The following is a 24,369-nucleotide window of genomic DNA, read 5'->3' as shown; positions in this document are numbered from 1 at the left end:
GTCCCTATCAGAGGCACATTGTGATCCTGACGACTAGATCTCGAGACCTTTAGAATCCCAAAATAGGTCTTGTATCTCTAAAATGAGGTGTAGAGTCTGAGATATAGTCGCTACAATGCAACGAATAGATTCAAAATGGATAGATAAAAGGAAGGGAGGACCTAGTAGTAATAGATCCTACCTCAAGATTAATGCTATGAAAATTGGAGATTTAAAGAGGATCTATTAGGTTTTACCCGAATTCCACCTATGAGGAAGGACATAAAATGGAAGAAGGAATGAAAGAAACAAAGAGATTGATGATCTCACATTAGATAGGTCCTAAACCTTCATTAAATTAGAGTGCATCCAATTTAAGATGGTACATTTATCCCCCACTTTAGCAAGAGTGTGTACTCAATCCAAACTCTTGGTAAAGTAGAGCACACAGCATAAGGTACTCTCATTAAAATCAAGGAGGAAAAGAATCCATCAAGCCCCCAAGGGATTGAGACTTTGCTAACTCCAAAATCAAAATAAGAGAAAAATTAATGACTAAAAAGAGAGAAGAGAGGAGTGATTATCTCACCTGGTAGAGTGCCCACCATATTATGAATCACTAAAAGAGGGGTAGATGGCATTGAAATAGTCTAACAGGGTGGTAACCTGCTAGTCAACCCATTAGAAGGCCCACCCATAGATCAACATTCTTTGTATCACCAAGGTAAGGTCTAGTAAGAATATGTTACCCACATATGAGACTTGGAAAAAATTTATACATTTCTAACAGATGAGATTTAGTATATGCACATGTAAAGGAAAGAGAGACCTAATGTCAAGAATGCTCACTTCCTATATTAAATGTGTGCATAGAAAATCCATTCTTTAAGATTGTGCATAATCCATGAAGGGATTCATAAGATATGTGCAATGAAAAATAGGATAAAGTAGTAACACATAGATTTAAGGATAACTTAGGAAGCATACTAAGAATCTAGGGCTAAAGTACCCCAAGGTATACTCAGAACACATATTCACCACCCATGAATGAAATGCAAAAATGAGAAAAGTGTATGCCCCACATTAAAGTCATTGCTAACACCTTAATTGGAGAAATGACTTTAACAAAGTATATGTAAAATCATTGAAAGATATTGCCACTATGATATGTCCCTAGGAGAAGAAAAATAAAGGGAAATGACACATAACATGCAAGAGCACAAAAAGGGATCTACTAACTTTGGGGTCAATATGATCATATGATAACATGAAAATTTTATACCAATTATGAAGTATCATCATCCCCCAAAGGAATTAGAACTACAACATAATAGAATAAAAACATGTAAGAGTTACAAAGAAGAGTCTTTTTGGATCACCGTCATGGAAACTAAAAATAAACAGCACTACCATATTGCAAATCCAAGCAAACAACACAAGGATAAACCTACAAAACATAACACATGTACAACATAACATCTAACAACAAATAGAAGAATGACACAATGCATTAATTTCTTTATCACCTTGAGCCAACAAGAAAAAATACTCTTTTAAAGAAAATACAAACAAAAATTGAGCAAACATGATATATAGGAAGCAGATAACAACAAGAAAAATACACAAAAAGCTACTATGCTAGAGCACTCACTTCAAGCATGTTTCCTTCCTCCCCTATCTCAGTCAATAGTAATAAGAGAAGGTAGATAACTTGCAAGAGGAGCTATATCCAACACAATAGGAACAATAGCTAAATCCAAAGAAGGACTCTCAAGAGAGTCACTATGCATAGGTGTAATTGTAAGCATAAGTTGCATAGAAAGCATGTTAGGAAAATAAACATAAAGATCTATAATCTCATGCTCATTGTAATCTGAAGTATCTTATTCATCTAAATTAATAGAAATAGCATCCAAATGAGGAATAGTCATTTCATGGTTGACTTCCTTACCAGGAATGGGTTGATGAGAAATATTCATACAAGCTTTAGCACAAGCTTGACGATTCTTTTGACATTCACGAGAATGTCGATTACACCTAGTTTTATTTGAGACTTATTGAGAAGATCAAAGAGTATCAAAAACCATAGGTTCCTTACCTTTTGATGACACAAGAGGAGGAGCAACAAGAAGTTGAGATATAGAAGGAGGAACCATACTAGGAGAAGGATCGCCTGTAGAAGAAGGAACCACACTAGAAAAGTGAACCATAGTAGGAGGATCAATGGATGCAAGAGGTGGTTGATCATTAGATATAGAATAATTATAAGAGATAGACATAGAAGTAGTAGGTAAAAGACCAAGAGAAATAAACCTAGGCATACCCAACTCAACAATATATTGACATTTATAAGATTAATAGGTGTAGAACATATAATATGGATGAGTAGGATGAGGAGTAGGAATAGAAGGCCAAAAGAAATCAAGAGTAACATAATGTCAAGATCTAGAAGGATGATAAAGATCATGATTGATCACCTTAATTTCACCATCATAATAAAATTTAATGCATTAATAAATAGGGGAAGAAATGACTCACATGGAAGTCAATCAAGGTAAACCAAGCTTCACTTAGAAATAATCAGAAGTAGAAATGACAACAAAAGTTATATTCACCACTTTACCACATAGCTCAATAGGAAAAGAAATGGTACCTTGTAGAGGATATAAGAAACCATTACAAGCTTAAATCCAAGTATCAATTGAGTCATAGAAATCATGTTGTTTTTTCTTAACATGTAAATGTTCCTCAGTAATAATATTAACCATAGAAGTAAGATCAATAAAATACCTATAACAAGGATATTTATAAATCTAAGTTGTAATATAGAGAGGACCATTCAGAGCCTTGAACTTATCAGCATCAACAAATGAGATAGTAAGGTCTCTAGAATGTTTATGATTTGGTTTAGATTTAGTTTGATCATTAGATGTAGAGAAAATGTCTTCCTTAGGTGGAGGTAGAGGTTGAAATTTACACATTGTACAACACTGATAGTATTATCATTCTCTCATTGTAAGGTATCATAAGCAACATCCAATTTAGGAGGAGGAGAACAAGAAGGATGTTGAAAAATAGTATTAGTAGTATCTTGAGGTAAATAATTAGTGTAGATTTGAAGATTTTAATTAGGAGGTGCCACAACTTTATTCCGATTACCTTGGCTATCAACAAAATATGTGTTAGAATCAGTCAAATCCTGAATCTTATGTGTCAAAGAATAACATGCCTTAGTATCATGTCCTGGCTAGTGATGAAATTGACAAAAAGCTTGAGGATCAAAATTCAAACTTGATGTAGTAGAATGCATAAGCAATTTAATAGGAAGAAGTGTAATCATATTAGCACTAACCCTAGTCATAATAGAATGTAAAGAATCAGAGAGAGGAGTAAACTTATGATTCATTTGGAAAACAAAGGAAGGAGTGGTGACACCTTGAGATGCAACAACTACTTGATCATCTACTATATTCATGGCTTTTTTAATCTTGACATAGTTGTTAGGTTTCTAAAATTTGTAAGGATTAGGTGCAACATCACTCTTATCAATAGGCACATGAACTATTAGAGTGGTGATCTCAAACTAGCTCACTTGTAATTGATAATGATGAAGCATTGCACAAAGTTGTGAAAAAGAAGTGAACTCAGTAAGCATAATCTTATATATAATGTATTTAAGTAAATTCACAATAAACATATGTTGAATATCAAGAGCAAGCACATGATAAGAAATCTAAGCATGTAAATGCTTAAACCTACCAATAAAATAAGTCACTTTCTCATTAGGACCTTGTTTGCAATGCATCGAATCAGTCAAAGAAGTAAAAGGACCAATATAATTAGGAAAATGTTTTATAAAGGAGTTAGCAAGTTTATGAAAAAAATCAATAGAATAAGGAGGCAAAGAGAAATACCATTAAAAATGTTTGTCACAGACAGTGTGAGGAAACAATTTAGCTAAAATCCTATGGTCATGAGCATAGTCACTACATAGAACTTGGAAAGTCTTAAGATGTGTCACATGATCACCTTAACATTGTAAGTGTCAAGGAAAGGACTACCCATATGTCAAAATATAGTGGACTACTCATATCACATGTAGGAACTTTAAACTTAGATTGAGTGAAAGAAGCAAACTATTGTTGTAAAGAAGACATAGTCTGAGCAAGACTAAGGATAGTGGAATCATTAGAAGAAATAGGTGGCACAAGTACATCTGACACACTAGGAAGGGTGTATGAATTAGTTGGAATAGAAGGAACTATGGGTGAAACTAATGAAGGGTGCTACCCTTAATACCATTATGACATAACATAAACAAAGAAACAACAACAAATGTGAGAACAAGATATGGACTTCTTATTATTGCCACAAATGTAGAATTATAGAATTCACAAGTGCAATATGCTAACCAACATGGGCATCTTCATTACCGTAATCTGCAAGATGAAGCTGTGAACTACCACCCAGAGATGTTCTAGACAATGTTTGGGCCTTTCTAAAATAGGTAATTTTATGCCAGTTGGGAAGGTTCTAGACATTGAAACTTAATACCTAGGGTTGATAGATCTTAACAATATATATAGTCAGCCAAATACATCTTTGACAATTATTTTAGAAATTTTGGGTAGCCTAACTTTGGAAAGCCACAACTCTCAAACCGTTGCTTTGATTGGCTATTATAACCACTTTTCAGAAATGCCAGCTCCTGATCTGCAAGCTCAAAACTACACAAGCACCCTTCCATTGAGTTTTCAGACCTCATCCAAGCACTCTAACACCTCCAATGGTGAGCCTAAAGATTTTTCTCTTAAATTTTCCACCAAAAATCCATAATAACTTCTCTGATACTTAAGTTGGAGCAATGAGATTTTAATGGTACACTTATAATTTTGAAATGAACCTTTATGTAGAAAATCAAAACATTTCGACATCATATGACAAAATTACTAAAAATAGTAAGCTCCCATAAATAGTCACCACCCTATCTACTAGTCCTTATTAAAATAGAAAAGATTGAAAATAAAATATTTTTTGGGTGATGCAAGATTGTTCTTACACCTACGATGCTCCTACATCATGAACACTAGGAACCACTATAAGATAAGTAAAAGGAACAATATTAAATAAAGGTTGTGAAGTCAACAAAGAAGTAGATGGAACACTCACAAGAATAGAAGGATTAGGAAGACTACTAAGGGGATTAGACATGTAAACATAAGTAGTCACACTAGGAGAAAAATAAGTAGACATGCTAGAGATAAGTACAAAAATAAGCAAAACATGTTCAAGAGTAGAAACAAGAAAAGCCATCCTTAACTCAAAAGCAACTTGAGTCGAAGGCTTAACATGAGTATGTCAAAATGATAGAATAATTGGGGGGAGAAATTAGTTATCCTAAGGTCTAGATGTACCAATTCAAATTTTACTAACTTCAAACAACTTAAACAAACTCATAAAACCACTCGGCCAATATAACAACTTATCAACAACTTAACATATTCATCCATTACTTAGTTTTTTTTTTAGTATATGTCAACTAGCATAAAATAAACAACACTAAGTAGTATGCATCACACATATAAATTCGCACATATATGACACTAGGATTTTATATGGAAACCAAATTAGGGAAAAACCACCAAGTAAAATGTTATGACTTTTCGCTTTTGTGAAGTGAGCTTGGTTAACATCCAACCCTATTAAATGTTACAAAACATGCTATTAGGCATGACCCTATTAAATGATTTAATCATTCTATTAGGAGTGTCTTGATTAGAGGAATTTGGATCATTCCATTAGAATGTCATCTTGATTAAAGGATTTACAAAATGCCTATTAGGTCAACCTTGATTAAAGGATTTTGACTACCATAATGGTTAGAATGTGACAAATAGATTTGATCTATCAAGATACAACTCACTTCGCAAATTCAGATCTCCATTCAACTCATTTCTTAGTTCATTCACTAGACTTCATTATAATCTCCATCTTTGATTTTCTTGGCAACCCTTCAAGAAATCACACTTCACCAATCCTCTCCCTTTTCCTTTGCTACTATGTTCTTCACAAGTGTTCCACAAAATTGCCAATCAACTAAAAACCAACCTTAGAAAACATCCCTTATGCCTCCTTAAATAGGTATCTTTGATCTTTTACCACTTAAACATCATCGTAGATCTTAGGGTTTGATTATATTCATTGAATCTATCCATCATTTTGTCCTTCTACTCATTTCTTAACACTTCTAGAAACTTATCTTTAAATCCTTTCCTTTGATCTCATAACAAACTCAATTCATGCATTAAATATGTCATCTCATGAATCCTTATCATCCACACATTTTGACAAATCTAAAAATTTAACTATGTCGACCTCAAACTTGATTCTTTCACAAATTGTTATTTTGTTGAGATTTGATCATCACTATGTTCATTTTCTTGGTCAACACTATGTAGCTCAATCTCTACTATTTTGTCTTGCTCAACTTTTACTAACCTGCTTAGTCTTCACTACTGTCAATTGCTACTATATTTTATTCATTATCTTATTTGTCCAATACCAAATGCTAATGGAAGTATACACTATAGAGGAGCTGGACAAGTTCGATGATTAGATAGAAAAGATATCCACGAGCAATAAAGTAATGGAGGGATCACATAAGGGAATCTAAGAGATTTTTAAAAAAAATCTCAAGAGCAATTTTTGGAAGTGGAAAGGTACTATAATGTCGCTAACCTTGAGATTTTTGAGGATAAATTAAAGCGCACCTGTGAAAAATGTACTTCTTCAAAAAGCACACCTATGCACCTTTTGACAGTAATAGACTTAGAAAAAATTTTGAACATCCAAAAAATTGCAGAACTTTCAAACAACTTTTTTTTCTTGAATGGCTTTCGATTGTCTTAGTGTTTTACTCAACTTCTTGTCTTGTCCTCTTAACATCAACTCAACTATCTACTTCAATTTGTATAATGATTAAATGATATACCATCTTAGTCAAAGACTAATTGATCAAGTGCCCACTATAATTCAAACATACTTGCTCCTCTTTACTCAACAACTTTAGTAGATCGTCTAGTTATCTCTCTTTTTAAATCCTCTTCATCAATCAAATAATATAGCACTCTATATTGTTAGCAAATGTCTTACCATTAGGTTTGACATCAATGAAAATATAATAATTATTCCAATTGTAGTTTCCAACAATCTCCTTCTTTTTCATTGATGGCAACACCTCTAGTTACCACGAAAATGCAAAAAAAAATCTCATGATTTATCATTATCTATTCCCTCTATGATTTTGATATAGATCTTCATTAATATATTTAGTTTCATTCTAATTCTCATCCATACAACCTCTTACACTTCTCCCTCTATAATGCCAATTGCATATTCTTCAATTCTGACACCAATTGTAATATCAGTTGTATTGGCTCCCTATTTTCTAGATGGTAACTGTATACATATCTCCCTCATCTATTCTGATATTGGATGATAACTATAAATACTTATCTCCCTCTTTGACAACAATGTGAAAAGACATCATCCATTATTGACATCATCTTCTCTTTGTCACGTTCTGATTGATCTTGCTATAGCATTTCCTCTATCATCTCTACTTGCCTCTTTACAATCTCATCTACTCATGCTTTCATCCATCTTTTCACAAGTTTAGGAAGCTCCTAAAGTGTGACCTTCTACATCAATGTGTAAGATATTCTGATCATAACATTTGATGTAATATTGCATATCTCCTCAATTTGCTTCAAATAGGTGAATAACCCTTAACTTACTTCTTAGGTACTCAAAAGCATCCTTAGGTAATGCCTTAGTGAATATATCAACTATCTTCTCCTTTATGTTCACATACTTTAGTCTCACTTCTTTGTCTTATACCAATTCTCTTAAGTGATGATACTTGGTAGCAATGTGTTTGGTCTTGATAGCTCTGATTTTCACTATGCCTAAAATTTTAAAAAATTTAATGTGAAAATGCCTTGCATTGTGATGTGCATGTAGGGTTTGTTATATTTTGTTAACAATCCTCTGGTAAAAACCCTAATTTGATAGATTTTCCCATTCTTGGCATTTAGGTTTTCCTTGAACTTCATAAAAGATGTTTTACCCTAGCAAACCCTTGGTCTAATTCCATGCCCTTTTTGAACCTAAAGAATTGCAAAAATTAGTTGGTTCAATCTTTGTTTTAACACACTTTTGTATTTCAAATGTGAACTCATAAAATAGAAAAGTGTGTGACCATATGACCACGCTGATCACATGGTCGAAACTCTTCATCATACTGCAGTATCAAATGGTGTGACCCAACAAAGCGAATAAATTTCCTTTCATCACAAAATCGTGACAGTTGAGCACTTAAGTGTTTCTTATATTGCAACCAAGCAAAGTAGTCAATTTGACCTTAGTCATGCAGTCACCTAAGTGGAAGGGATTCTATGAATTTTAATAGTAACTACATGAAATGTTATGTTAGCTTGTATGGGGAATTGAAGTCTAAAGAAATTGAGACGATTGCGACTAGGAAAAAGTGGTTAGAAGCACTTAAGGAAACCTTCAATCGCATGGTCACAGAGGTAAACACATAATCAAGAAGTTTGACTGTGAAGCGATGACAAGGTTAAAACACTCAAACTTACCATTATTCATGTGGTCAAAGTAGTTAGGTCATAACTGGTGAGCTAAGCTATGACTTGGTGAATATAGTTGCAAGAGGTATGATTCTATTTGATCATTTCATTGTGCAATTGAAGAGAATAAAAGTTAAAAAGTTAGTGACTCAGTGATGCAGTCAGTTTGAAGAAAGAATATATGTGATCACACTATCACGGTGATAAAAGGAAATTAATTAAAACAAGTGGCAATATGGAAAAATCGAATAAAAATGCTTGTTTGCATGGTCGCACAGTTAAGAATTGTAAGAAGTGTTTAAACTGTGACCATACAATGTAGCTAGACTGAAAGAAGAACATAAGGAGTCATGCTATCATGATGTTGAAGAGATGTTAATGAGGATGAGTCATGAAGAAATGACTAAGTTAAAAGAGCACGAAGAATCCTTTGCTCACACAGTTGCATGGCAAGTTTGTTATGATATAAGTAGAGTCACGACCCTGCAAAGTCTTAAATAGATTATAAGTAGGAAGTGACTGCATGGTCATGGCAAGGAAGTTCCAAAAGAAATAAATGTGTGCAAAGTCGTGACTTCATGACTGTTAAGGGAATTCACACAGTCATGAATAGTAAATGCAAATGTTAATAAGATGGAGCAACCACACGATTTAAGTTTTAAAGGGTTTAATTCCTTTAGGCACTTAGTCACATAGTTAAATATCCAAAACATTAATTAGACTACGAAACAGAAAAGGTGTAAAGCTATGGTTACTTAGTCACTGGTTTTAAATTTTAAGGCAGAAAATGACCATGAAACGATGAATAAAAGGAGTTTCCAGGTTGCAAGCATGAGTTTTAAAGCAAAAAAAAGCTATTAAGAGCCTCATCATGATTAAAAGGTGATGTCCTATCAAAAAGTGCATAAAAAGATTTGAAAGGCTACAGTACAAGTAGATTTTGGCACTTTTATAAAAATTGAGAATTTTTGCATGTATTGACATAAAGACACATAAATGCTACTCTGTTGCTCATTTCTCTATTAATAAGTTGATGTAACAGTTTTCTAAGCTACAGTATTTTGCACAATCCAGAGATAAGAGTTTGAGCGCTAAGAGATTCCTAGAATTTGTAGAGATATTTAGAGTTTTCATAAGCTAATATTGACAATAATTGTTTGAAGAATTGATCGTAGAATCATGGCACAAGAAGAAGGCAATATAATAGCCTAGGTTGACAAGGAAGAATCCTCACATGCCACTAAGTAGGCTAAACCAAAGCTGGCAAGTCTATATGCAGAGGAATGTGTATACCTCCTTATAGGGTCTTCCCATGCTCAAAACATGAATGACCATATTTTCAAAGATGTATACTCTTTCTATAGAGATGTTATTGTCCTTGATACCAACGAGAATGAGCTCTTCTGGTATTTTTATAATAACAAATTTGAGAAATCACCAATTTACAACCCTTGCATCAGAAACATGGAAATTTTGATAATGCCAGAGGTAATAGTAGATGTTGATCTAATGAAGGCATTGATCAAATCATACAATCCTACAACTAAAGAATTTTATAGGAAGGATATGAGTATCCTATACAGGTGGGATAAAGAGAGTTTTATTGAAGTTTTTGACTTAGGAGGACCTATGACTAGGTCAATTGAGAAAGAAAAGATGAATGAAACATTTAAGAGTCAAAAAAGCTTCTTTACTGGAAGGGTTATGAGAACACACATCCCCAAAGCAAAGAAGGAAAATGATAAACTACCAAAGAAGGTAGGAGAACTTATGCCACTCGAATTCTTCTTCAAATACTTCAAATACACTATATTCAGGATCAACAAATTGGTGGGAGTAGATGGAACCATGAATGCCCCTGGGTATATATACATTATGGCTCTATATGTCTAAGACCTAGTTCATAATGCTGGGTATGGTTTTGTTGAGTACATTATCAGTAGGATGCATGATGAGATTATGGCAGCTCAGAAGGGAGAATTGGGAAATTTTAGGTTTTTCCATTACTCATTATTGATGCACATTATTTTTTATAAAAACACAAGGCATAATATTCTAGATTTCATTGAAACCACTGAGGACAATGGAGAAAACCTACCCATGCAGCTGTGGACTCATTTTTGGAAAAGTTTTTATCCTTACGCTAGTGCTATTACTTTTTATAATGATTTTGTCTTTCCAATTTCAAATATGCTAGCTGATATAACTAAGAGAATACCTAGGGGAGTAAGAATGTTAATAAGACCATCTACTTGTCCTAATGGGGATAGGGTAATGATCCATTATTGGGATAGTCTTTTTCTATTTGGAAATTTTTCAATAATAAGGGTTTTTGGGTGTCCTCAGCCCCCTCATGTGCTACCTAAATATGTCCCAGAGAGTTTAGGCCAATTAGAATTCTTCTAGCAATTACTTTGATGAACAAGGAATATTTAGGCCCTATTTTTAAGAGAGGCTCTTTCATAGCTAGGAATACCAAAATAGGGGACTTTTTCATAGGAAAAGATGCAATAAAAGAAATAGATAAATGCATTGTTGAATTTATGCTTCCTATAGCCCTTACCAGGACCTATGATCCAAATGATTTGGTGAGGCATGCTCTTAAAAATATGAGAAAATGTACCCTCCTTAACAACAAGCCAAATTGGAAGGAAGATTGCATAATGAATTGTTTAGATACAAAGGTATGTAGGGAGAGAACCTATAAATGGAGAGAGATAATGAGAATATAAGATGCCATGAAGGCAATATATCCATATTTTCAAGGATTCTATCATGAATCAGCATACTTGGACAAATTTAATAAGTGCCTAGATAATTTTGATCAAATAATGACACAAGTACCTGCAGAAATCAAAGATAGAGCAGAGCCTCAAGCCCCTCAGTAGGAGGATGTTATAACTATTAATGTAGATGATGATTAGCTAGAGAGCTCTTCATGGGCTTAAGGGAGAAAGAAACAAAATATGATTGAGATCCTTAATCAGGTCAAAGGGAAGATACTACAAATGTTTCCTAGAGGATCTCAATACTTTGATGTAATTAGACACAATTTATTGTTGAAGCAAGCTAGGGAGAATGAGAAAATCCCCAATAAAACTAAGCTACAAATTTAGATGTTGGATGAGTGAATAATTCAGGCTCAAGAATTCATGAAGGATGAAGAATTCATCAAATTAGATGAATTCAAGTCATTCTTATAAATGGTCAAGCAAAATCAACTTACTCTGCAACTGCAACCAAGAGACTCCCTAGAGAAAACTGCAAAATTAGTGCAAAGATTGTAGGATTATGATCCAAATAGTGAGATCCTTACTATGGAAGAAGCTAGAGAATTGGTAACAAGAAGTGGGATACTTCTTTTCCTAGGGTGGGAGCTCAGTTCATCCTTCATGCTTGATCAAATTAGAAGATAGGACAAATCAATCTATTTTGAAGAGACAAATATTGCTAGTGAGCTATAGTGGTCTAATTGCAACATTGACAGTAAGACTATGATAGTATGGAGCATGGCTCCTAAGGTAAATAAGCCAACCCTTATAAAAATAAAAGATTCTTCCCAAGGAAATGTTATATTTTGGAATGTCACTATTGTGTCTAGTGACCAAATACATAATCTAATGAACACAACATCATTCATGGGAAAGAGCAAAATGGATATTTTTTAAGAACAACTATATCAAACATAAAACATATATATTGATGCCAAGAAGAAATGTGAGGAGGAGCTAAAGAGGACTTATGTCTTTGAACAAAGATTAGTTGTCTTGGATGAAGAGGTGAGAAGCTTTAGAAATGTTGCTAGGCCCATCACAAAGGTGAAAGACCAGGAAGCCCAAACAAAAACTGATACAAAAAATGTAGGAGAGAACCAACAAATGGATATTGATGAGTGGGTTCATGCAAAGGAGGTGAAAATCAAGACAATTTGGAGCCTAATGATGCACAAGATAGGTGCCTTGTAAAGTGTTTCACAAAATATGCACAATGACTATATCTCTATGCAAGGAGCTGAATTTCAATGCTCAAAAGCATTAGCTCTACTATTCCCTTTATTTACAACATGGGGGACCTACACACAATTCTTTGATAGCTTGGTTCCTCTACTGCCTCAAAAGAAACAATTGCCCAAGGGGTTAATCATCAGTGTTAGGAAGATGATAAATAGGGTAAAAGAATTAAATGGTTTTTTCTCACATAAAATGCAATTGATCCAAGATAAAATGAAGACAATTGCCATGGGGATTCCTAATTTTATTTCTACTATCTTAGATGTTAATGGAGTTATAAAAGAATGACAGGAATGGTCTTCCTCTTTTGAAGGTATTTTGAGGCATCCACAGTTTGTTGCTTATTGCAATAATGAGATAGATGTAACAATTGTCTATGACATAATTGATTTTCTATTTAGAATTGAGTCAGATATGAGCAAGGTTACTAGAGAATTAAAGGCAATAACTGACACTAAATGGAATAAATGCATAGATGAGTTAAACACCATCCGAGATGCCACTTGGCCTGATGTGGATATTGATATTGTTATTCGGGAAGTCATAGCTGATATAAAGGCCATACCATCTGTTGAAAGGATTAGGAAGCTCAAAGGCGTAATTAAAGGTAGAAGAGATAAAAAGGATAAACAAAAGGAAAAGAAAGCTATAGGAAGTTGAAGATCAACAAAAAGATGTTGAAGAAGCCTATAGAAAAGTGCCACCTACCAATTTTGCAACTGCATCCTAAAATTTTGATCAAGTACAAAGAATGTTTGTAATGTAACAATAAAAAATATCTTTGTATTTTGTTGCCAATTAAATTTTGACATTTTTCCTCCCATCTAATTGTTACAATCCTTCCTTTATAATGATTTCTAAGATGTGGAGTAAGGGTCTGAAATTAATACAATTTTAGTGTTTATATTATTTTGCAGTTGGTCCAGTTAATCTTTGTGTAAAATTTTGTGATGTATTCAATTTTGCAAGTCTGAGAATACAAATGAATCTTGAATGAAATTTTTGTCATATCTTGAGCTATTCTTGAGTTTATATCAGTAATGTAATGTTTTCAAGGAAGATTAATACAAAGAAAGGTTCTGCAAATATCTGTGTCTCTAAGGTTTTTCTCCTTTTTCATATATCTGTAATTTTGGGATTGAATGAACAAGGTTCTTTCATTTTAATGCAACTTGGATGGGTTGTATATCTTTTCATTGATTTCTTTTAATTCAAGGAGTTAAGTAAATGCTTTCATGAATTGATATGGTTTCTAGGTATATGGGAGGGATATCATAATAATAAAATTCAGGGTTAACTGCTGATGAATTTAATTGCAAGGCAATTAATTAGGTCAAGTTTTGCTAGTTAGACTCTGTATAGAGATGGATAAGGCATTCATTATCAATTCAGATTCAAGTTGATAAGTTCATGTGGTTGTACAAAGCACATCTAAAATCAAATCAATTTACTTTTCTATACTAAAGAACCAAATCGTTGGTCATCACTTATTTGTAATAGTCTTTTTGTGAACTATAGTTAGCTTCTGTAATCAAGGAGTCATTGCAAATCGAAGAAGAATTGTGACCATTTTCTACTATAAGGGATAGATCTGAAGAGAAGAGTGTGAGTGAAAACAATTTGAAGAAAAGTATCATAAAACTAGACACTCTTCCATCCCTAAGGTGCACCCACCTTGGCCCTGAAAATCCTAAAGTGTAGAGAATCTTTATGATTCTATTGAAGTTGGTCCAAATTTAAAGAAAATCCAATTGAGTATAGCAAATATCTAACCCTTAGACTAAGTTTTGTCTTTGCATCCTGGTATTGGGTATTAGATCAACCTAGTAGTTTTTTAAAACACCAACAAGTCTTTGCATATATCACATGATTCTTTGATATGTTTATAGAACTTGTGTGATCACAATATATCATAACAAGTTCAATATTCTCTTTCTTCATACCTTTCAAAAATAGCTTGATCTACAAAATGTTAGAACAATTAATTATTGCATCAACATACTCAACCATTTTTTTCAATTGAGAAATATATTTTTTCTTCTTGATTTTCCATGAAATCAATCTCCTACCGAGAAAGAAAGAGCCTCCACATATACTCTTTCTATCATCAATGTGATTTTCTCTAGGATTAGCTAACATGACATATCCTCTTATACCATAACCAAATATCTTCAAATGGTACAAATGGACAAGTGTCCTCAGATAGGTCTAGATAGAACAAGTTAGCTCTTGTTTGATCTCCACTTCCAATTAGTTCACTAGGAGCATCATAAATCTCTTCCTTCTTGTTTTGGAATTCAACTCGATAGCCTGAACTATTAAACTAGGTCACACTCAACAAGTTATATTTCAAACCATCAACCCAATATGCATTGCCACATATGATCTTATCATTCAATATAATTGATCCTTTACCTTTTACATAGTATGGTGCATCATTTCTAAACTTAACACTACCTCCATTATAATGTTCTAGCTTTTCAAACTTACTTATATCACCAATCATATGATATGAACAACCACTATCAATTACTCACTTGTCATTCTTATTTATATGTGAAATCAAAGTAGTTTTCTAATCTTTATCATATTCATTTTTCATTGTAACATAAACAACTTCTTCATCATTTTTAGTAGAATCACTATCATAACCATCTTCTTCAGTAATATAACAAGATTTCTTACCTTTTCCTTTGCAATCTTTGTTACCTCAATTGTCTCTATTGTCTCTCCTTCCTCAATATTTTTCTCTTTCCTTTCTTCCTTCTCATCTCTATTAGGACATCTTGCAACAATATGACCAACTTTGTTACATGTAAAATAAGTAATAGGGAGTTTACCTTTGTAATTTCCTTTTCCTCTTGGTAGCTTTCTTGCAAATAATGGTTATAACTCATCAAGATCATCATCTAATTCACTATCATTGTCCACATGTTTACTATTTTTCTTTCTCTTAGATCCATCAAGGGTTAGTTGAGACTTGAAATAACTTTCAACATTAGAAGGTGTATAGTTATGAAAATTTTACAATTCAAATGCAATGAGTCTACCAACTAGACTATCTAAGGTCAGATCATTACTAGATGTACATATTAGTTCTTGAATTGTAGATACTCTAATTGCATAGATAGGAAGTAAAGTCCCCAATACCTTACTTATCATAATCTCATCAAATATGTATACACTAGCTCCTCTAATAACATTCACAACCTCCTTGATTCATGCACAATATTGTGCAATGATTTCTCTTTCTTTCATTCTCATGTCATCAAATTTGGCTCTCAAACTTTTAGCTTTAGCCCTTAAGACATTTTTGTCTCATCCATGGATTTGAGGCAACTTGTACCATATTTTCTTTAGATTAGTGCATTCCTTCACATCATCAAATTCAACATAACTTAGGGAAGATGCTAGATCTATCATCATTTGATTATGCTCCTTCTTCTCCTTTGCTTTCTCAATAGTCATGTGCCTAGGCACTTCAATATACTCATTTTCTAGGTACTATAATGAAGAATATCCAACTTTGCATAGATACAATTTCATCAGTCTTTGCCATGCAGGTAAGTTCTCTTTGTTAATCTTGGGTACCTCTCCCTTGTACATCTTGACCTTTGGCTTAAGTCCCTTCAAACTTTCCTTACAAGCACCAATGCTTTGATACCAATAGTTAGAATGATATAATAATTGAGAGGTAGGGATTAGCTATCCTTAGGTCCAGATGTACCAATTCAAATTTTACTAACTTCAAACAACTTTAAAAAACTCATAAAACTACTTGACCAATTTAACAACTCATCAACAACTTAACTTATTCATTCATCACTTAGTTCTCTGTTCAGTATATGTTGACTAACAAAAAATAAACAATAGTAAATAGCATGCATCGCAGACATAACATTGACACATATATGACACTAGGATTTAACGTGGAAACCCAATTTGAGAAAAACCACCAAGTAACATGCTACCACTTTTCACTATTCTAAAATGAGCTCAGTTAAGAGCCAACCCTATTAAAAGTTACAAAACACATTGTCATGTGTGACCCTATTAAAATATTTAATCACCCTATTAGGATCAGCCTTGTTAGAGGACTTTGGATCATTCCATTAGAATGTCACCTTGATTAAAGGATTTACAAAATGATTGTTAGGTAAACCTTGATTAAAGGATTTTAACTGCGACAATGGTTACAAAGTAACTACTAGGTTTGATCTATCAAGATACAACTCACTTTGAAAATTTAGATCTCTATTCAGCTTATTCATTGTTTCATTGATTGGACTTCACTATAATCTCCATCTTTAATTTTCTTGGAAACCCTTCAAGCAATCACACATCAGTAGTCCTCTCTCTTTTACTCTACTAATTTGTTCTTCATAGGTTCTCCACAAAATCACCAATAAACAATGAACCAACTTTATAAAACATCCCTTATGACTCCTCAAATAGGTAGCTTTGATCTTTTTTTGCTTAAACATCACCGTAGATCTTAGGGTTTGATTAGATCCATGGAATCTATCTATCATTTTGTTCGTCTACTCCTTTCTTGACAATTCTAGAAACTTCTCTTTAAATCCTTGCCTTTGATCGCATAAGAAACTCAATTCGTACATTAAATATGTGAGCTCATCAATCCTTATCATCCACATATTTTGACCAATCTAAAAATTTAACTATGTCGGCCTCAAACTTGATTCTTTCACAAATTTTGATTTTGTTGACACTTAGTCATCATTGTGTTCATTTTCTTGGTCAACACTATGTAGCTCGGTCTCTACTATTTTTTCCTTGCTTGGCTTTCATCGAATTTCTTAGTCTTCACTATGCTCAATCACTACTACATTTTCTTCATTATCTTATTTGTTCATAACTATCACTTGGTTGATACTATTTTTTTGGCTAAATCTTAAGTTCATTAATATTCTGCTTTATTGACCTAGTAAATTATCACTCGATCAAGCTTTGTGTTTTACTCAACTTCTTGTTCTCTCTTCTAAACATCAACTGAACTATCTTCTTCACTTCATATAATGATTAAACAATACATCATCTTGTCAAAGACTAACTAATCAAGTGCCCATTGTAATTCTAGCATACTTGCTCCTCTTTATTCAACAACTTCACTAGTTCATCTAGTTATCTCTCTTTTCAAATCCTCTCCATCAATCAAATAATATGGCACTCTATACTGATAGAAAAAGTCTTACGAGTAGGTTTGACATCAATGGCAACATAGCAATTGTTCCAATTGTAGTTTTCATTATAGTATAGATAAAGTGAGTAATACCACACAAAATATTAATACAATGTTCATCATTATGGGTCACTTTCTTAAGAGCATCAAGAGAAACAATAGTCTTAGTATTGTGATTTTCTTGTAAAATCCAATCATGCATTTTGTCATTCTTAGTAGCAAGATTATCAACTTGTTTAGGAGGAACCCTTAAAGCTTCATCCTCATCATGAGATGAGTGGGAAGAGTCATGCCACATAAAAGGCTTAGGATTATGAGAAAACATAGAGTCACTAAGGTTTCAAAGAGGATGAAAAGAGGAATATGAATCAAAGAGAGAGATGATTCTATGACTCCTCCCAATGGGAATGCTATAAGTAGGACTAAAAGTAGTAAATATCATACACCAAACAAGGCAAGGAGACAAAAGGATATTTAGCATTATGATATGAACTCAAATATAATGTAATATAAATCAAAATATAAAGCATACAAAGATAGATAACAAGATAATACAAGAGGATGCAAAGATCTAACTTTGAACAAGAAATCTAACACCAAATTAGAAGTCAAAATGTCATAAATTGGGTTCACCAATAAATGTAGTGTTGGAAATGTGAGTCAAGAATAAAATCCTTAGTTCATCACATAACCTATGAATACACACACACACACACACACACACACACACACACACACACACACACACACACACACACACAGAAATCAAGAAAAAAAGTCTTTTCAATCCCAATTCTAGAGAACTAGGTGTAGAAAGATTAGTGCTTAATAAATAAGCAAGGAGCACTAATGCAAAATAGGTCTAGGAAGAATAGGGGAATGATATCCAAGTCCTTGAAAACCATAGATGAATAAAAGAGGCTAGAGATAGATATAAGTAAATGTGTTGAAAGGAAAAAGAAAGGTAAATAACACACCTTTAAAGTCTATTTTATGCTTTATGTTCTAATCATAATGAGTGGAAATTGTCAAATCTAGGTTTGAAATTGTGCAGCAGATAAAACCCATAAATCTTTCAACCATATGTTAGGGGTGAACTAGATCTTTATGGGAAAAATAATGGATCATCAGAGGTGTAGTGCACCCCTGATTGACTATGTACGATGTTGATTGTGATTTCCTAGTTCTGAAGAAAGCCAAAAAGGGTATTGAGATTTGTAACATATTTGTTAATTTGGTATCTACAACCTACAATAACAAAAGGTTTTTTTTGTTGATGGGGGGTTTGCCCTGGTCAAATACTAGTTAATGAATTAACCTTGAATTAAAATAATTGAAATAACATGAATATAAAGTAAATGTATGAATTCACCTTACAATAGTTAGATCTCTTGACTTAAATGCAATGTGCTTACTTCACCAATTGATTTAGAAAAGAAGATGAAGATGAATGGATGTAGAAGATATAAAAAAAGCTCTTAAATAGATTGAAGAAGATCTTAAAAATAAAATATTTTAATTACTTGAATGCTTGAATCCTTGATCTTCAATGGAGGAGTTTTTGAAGACTTGAATGCTTGAAAGCTTCATAATGAGATGATTGCATGTGAAGTTGATAGATATGGAAAATGGAGCAAATGAAAGGGTTTATATAGAGATCATAATTGACTAACTCCCACAGGCTGATTTGCATAGTAATAAACACCATGAATGCATCTAGACACAAGACTTGAAGAGGAGACCCAAAATAGTTCCCAATTAGGGACACATTATTCCCCTAACAACTAGGTTGTGGGACCTCTAGTATCCTTTCAAATCCCAAAATAGGTCTCAGATCTCCAGAATCAGGTCCAAAGTCTAAGATATAGTCATTTCAATGCAAGGAGTACATTCAAGTGGATATATGAAAGGAAGGGAGGACCTAAGAGTAATATATCCTACTTTGAGATTAATTATATGAAAATAGGAGCTTTAAAGATGATCTATTAGGTCCTACCCTAATTCCACCTAGGAGGAATGATAGAAAAGGGAATAACAAATGAAAGATATAAGGAGATTGATGATCTTGCACTAAATTGGTGCTAAACCTTCATTAAATTGAAGTGCATCCAATTTAAGATGGTACAATAATAAATCATTAATAACAAATTCCAATACTCAATTCCTATTTCAGCAGTCAAACAGGCCCTAAAGGAATTGTATGAGGCACATGAGGAAGTTGCCACCGAGTTGTCTTAGAACATTTGTGCAATATTTGATCTCAAGGAGAATAAAGATGACTCTTTGAGGATATGCTCAAGCTATTTATTCCATTATATAATCTACCATGCATTCATTCATGCAACCAACACGAGTTCATAAAGGAGGTAGCATTAATTTTGTTTTGTGGTGTTGTTGTTGTCAATTTTTGCATTATAAGGAGAAGATTTTGTCATGTAGAACACATTCCCTACCACATTTTTTCATTATATTCATTTTATAAAAATTAAACCTTTGAAAATTATATTTGGAAAAGAGATTGAATCAACTATTTCATGCACTACTGATCTATAGAGACATAACAAACCTTGGGATAACACAACCAACCTTGGGATGATCATCACTCTACAAATTGAGGTTTTTAAGTTTGATCTAATAAAAATATAATTTTCTTAAGGAAGTTGACTATAGAATTTATCCATAATATTACAATTGTTTTCGTATGAATGTACTACTAAGATCCAAAGTGGTATAAGGTTTGTGAAGTAACTAGATCATTTGAAGGGCCAAAAATATTTGACGTTCGAAGTGATAGGTCTATTACAACAAAGGATTGGCCTATTTATTCATTTTGGTATAATATTCAAGCCCTTCAACCTATTAGTGTATTAAGGGTAACAAGATCAATGCCTATGAGTTAAAAAGAGTGGCGTCAATTAAGTTTATGATAGAATGTACCGAAAGAGAAAGGAAAGAACTCCAATAAAATATATTGTTTCATAATTTTTTTTTTGTAGATTTAGAATATAAAGGATGTAGATCATGAATATGATATCTTGGCATTTTTATAAAAACTATTGTATTTTCTACATTTTCAAATGTATATTTTGTATGAAGGATAATTGTGTGTGAAAAGAAAGAGTAATTCTTGGTACTAAAATCAACACATTCAAAATGAAAGTTAATGGGATTTCAATGGTTAATCCTTTGGTTGAGACTAAAGAAATTGAGGAGAAGGAGAGAAAGGTGGAGAATGGATGGTTTAGAGTTTACTTTGACAATGCATCAAAAGGGAATCCATAATGCAATGGTGCGGGATGTGCCATCTTAGATGCAACAAATAATGATATGGTTATAGTAGTGAAGGCATTTTCTAGAGGGGTTGAATAACGTTGTTGAATGCTTCACAACACTTTTTTCTCTTCAATTGGCTAAGAAATGTGGTGGCGAGAATATTCATCTTTTTAGTGATTCTCATATAGTGATTAATGACGTTATCAAGGGAAAGATGGAAACATGGTTTTTGGCCAAGTTTATTAGGAGAATTCACAGGCTATTAGAAGGATTTTAAAATTTTCATGTTAGCCATGGTGGAAGGGATGGGAACGTGTTAGTAGATAAAATGGCCAATATTAGTGAACCTAGGAGAGAAAAATGAAGCGATAGAAGATTTTAGACACCTTTATATTCCTTGAGCAATGTCTTGTCAACTTCATTGTTGAATGTGTCATAGTAATGATGGGGTACAATGGTGGTTTAGTAATATGAGTTAATGTTCGGGGGAATGTGAGGAAGGAAAAGGACAAAGGGATGTGATTGCTATGATGAGATGAATGTGTTCACTATGATGTATACATTAAGCAAACTTTCTAAATTTAGACAAAGTTTGAAATTCACTTAATGAGCATGAGTCATCTTTAGAGTAAAATGGAGGCAAATTTTTACTTGATTATGTCAAGGAAAAATAAAAGAACAAGGTTTCAAAGTGAGATCACTCCACGATGTCTCACAGAGGTGTTCCACATAGTAGAGGAAGAGTTTCTCATAATCTTGTATCATTTTTTTGGGAAGGATTTTATTGTTGTTGATATTCCTCCAAGGATAAATGTCAACATTTCTTCCCCGTTTTGTGCTTGGGCATTACTTCTGGCCCAGAATAAAGAGGAGGTAATGAGGATGGTGGAAATATGCATGGAACCAAAATGGCGTTTGGGGTATTGATGTTGGTTGGATATGGTAGAAGTGGGTATTGGTTTTCATTCGAATGAGGGCCAATGGAGACACATAGAAGGGGTAGAGGAGTGCATTCAACCATTCATTTTTTTCAGCTCTATGATGTTAGATAGAAAGAGGTGGGGGAGGTGAGTTTTGAATGGATGGAGCTACTACACTTTATAGCCCAATAGGAGGAGGATCATATGCGTTTGGTTGAAAAGAGAAGGAGGAAGAGGAAGTTCATGCAGAGAAAAGTTAGGGAATAGGATGCAGGGGAAACTCCAACAGAGGTGTAGTCACTAGTTTTGAGCAAGAAGGAGAGTAAGGTGGTCAGACAAGTAGTGTGATGATCAATGAGTCCAAAGAGGAAATGATGGAGCGTTGGGGTCACCACGTGTGAGCTTATTCCTAATTGTGTTTTCAATGCACATTTTCAATAGTATGGCCTATTCTCTTTGTGTGTTTCTTATGTATGTATGTGTCCATGTCAATGATTGAAGGAGTAGTGCGCTATTTTTTGGGTTGCACTGTAAGGGTGGTTTTTGAAAATTATCAAGGAATTTATGCCTTCTCTAATGCAAATGTAATATGTGTTTGAATTAATAAAATAAATCAATCATCAAAAATGATATCAACACATTTAATAATTATCTTTTATTTAATTGATTTTTAAAGCGACATTTCATTTTGTTTAGAATGTGATTGCAATATTGCTATCAAGATTTAACTGTGTGATTTTGAGTCAAACTCATTGACCCATATTTCATGAGTAGTGATTCAACATGAATCCATCTCTCATGAGAATACATGGAACATTTAGTACTCATTATATCTAGATGATGCCCATAGCAGTAAAGCACCAGGACTTCCCGGGAGGTCACCCATCCTAGTACTACTATAGCCTGAGTGCGCTTAACTATGAAGTTTCCTCCATGGTTAAACCCAAAGTTTGCAACCTCATTTGCAAAAACTTCACCAAGTGTTGTGCCTTATGAACCACTCATTAGAAAGCCCCTTAAGCTCATCAATTGATAAGTAGGAGATAATTTCCACAAGTCAAATTATGATATTGCTATTAGGATTTAACTGTGTCATTTTGAGTCAAATATAAAAGTGATATATATGTTTGTCCCTATACAAACATGATGTAAGACTTTGGATGTATGTGTTAGTCCCTATCCTTGGTTCTATGAGTAGATGTACACTGACATACTCATATTATGATGAACTACTAGACATGGTCAAGTATTGTTTTTTGACTATTACCTTTGTAAAATAACTCAATATGAAAAATTGTTCAAAATATTCTATCATTTATAAGACACATATAATATTTCTTAGATTTGTTAAAACTTATTTAACAATCTATTATATTAGTACTAAAGAAACTCAACATTAATCCAAAAGATTTTAATATTATATATAAAGAGAAGTTTCTTTTTATCACTAGTTATATTTCTTATATATTTTTAGAATAAATTGTTATGTTATTTTTTTACTTTTTTGGAAAAGGGGATATAAATTTATTTAATCAAAGCCAAAAATTATATAAGGCCTTAGGCCCAAAAGATCCACAACCAACCACAATAACAATTAAATCCTATCCCTTTCCACTAACTGCTCAAAAATTTTGATATTCTCAACAGGAAGTCAATCCCTTCCTGTAATATCCCAATCAACTCCTTTGTTCAATTCCCATTTTGCCAATACATTAGCCATGCCATTCCATTCACTAGGAATATGACAAAAAGAGATCCAATCCACATAACTGCTCAAATATAGAATCTCTCTCATAATAGAGTCTAATTTCCAGTTAACATCATCCACTCTCTAGTTATTAATCATATCCACAATAATCTGAGAATTTGACTCACACATAATCTTCCTAGAACCTAAAGACCATCCCCACTCAATAGCTAGCTTAACGGATAGGGCCTCCATCAGATTATTAGAATGAATTCCTTTATAAATAGAGAAAAGAAAGATAGCATCACCATCCTTACCACTTCCAATACCCCCAACACCTATCTGCCCGGGATTCCCATGTGAAGAGTCATCAGTATTAATTTTAAGGATACCAATTGAAGGTGGCCTCCACCTCCCCACTCTACAAACCTTTCTCTTAAGAAGTTGAGATCTTTTACCACTTGTGCATCCCAATCCTTTTTCCACCAGTCCCAAATTCCTAACCATACTATAATCTCTAGGGTCTACATGTTTAGTCATATCACACTTGGCATAGATAGTTTCCTGGAGTATGCTTAGAATTATTTGCCACAGTTTAGTGACTCCCAAACTAGAGTTGTAAAAAATCTTGCGATTACGTTCCATCCAAAGT

Source organism: Cupressus sempervirens, chromosome 1, assembly GCF_028749045.1.
Source record: "Cupressus sempervirens isolate cs-2001-9-10 chromosome 1, ASM2874904v1, whole genome shotgun sequence".
Classification (NCBI taxonomy): domain Eukaryota; kingdom Viridiplantae; phylum Streptophyta; class Pinopsida; order Cupressales; family Cupressaceae; genus Cupressus; species Cupressus sempervirens.
Note: the sequence above shows the minus strand (reverse complement) of the source record.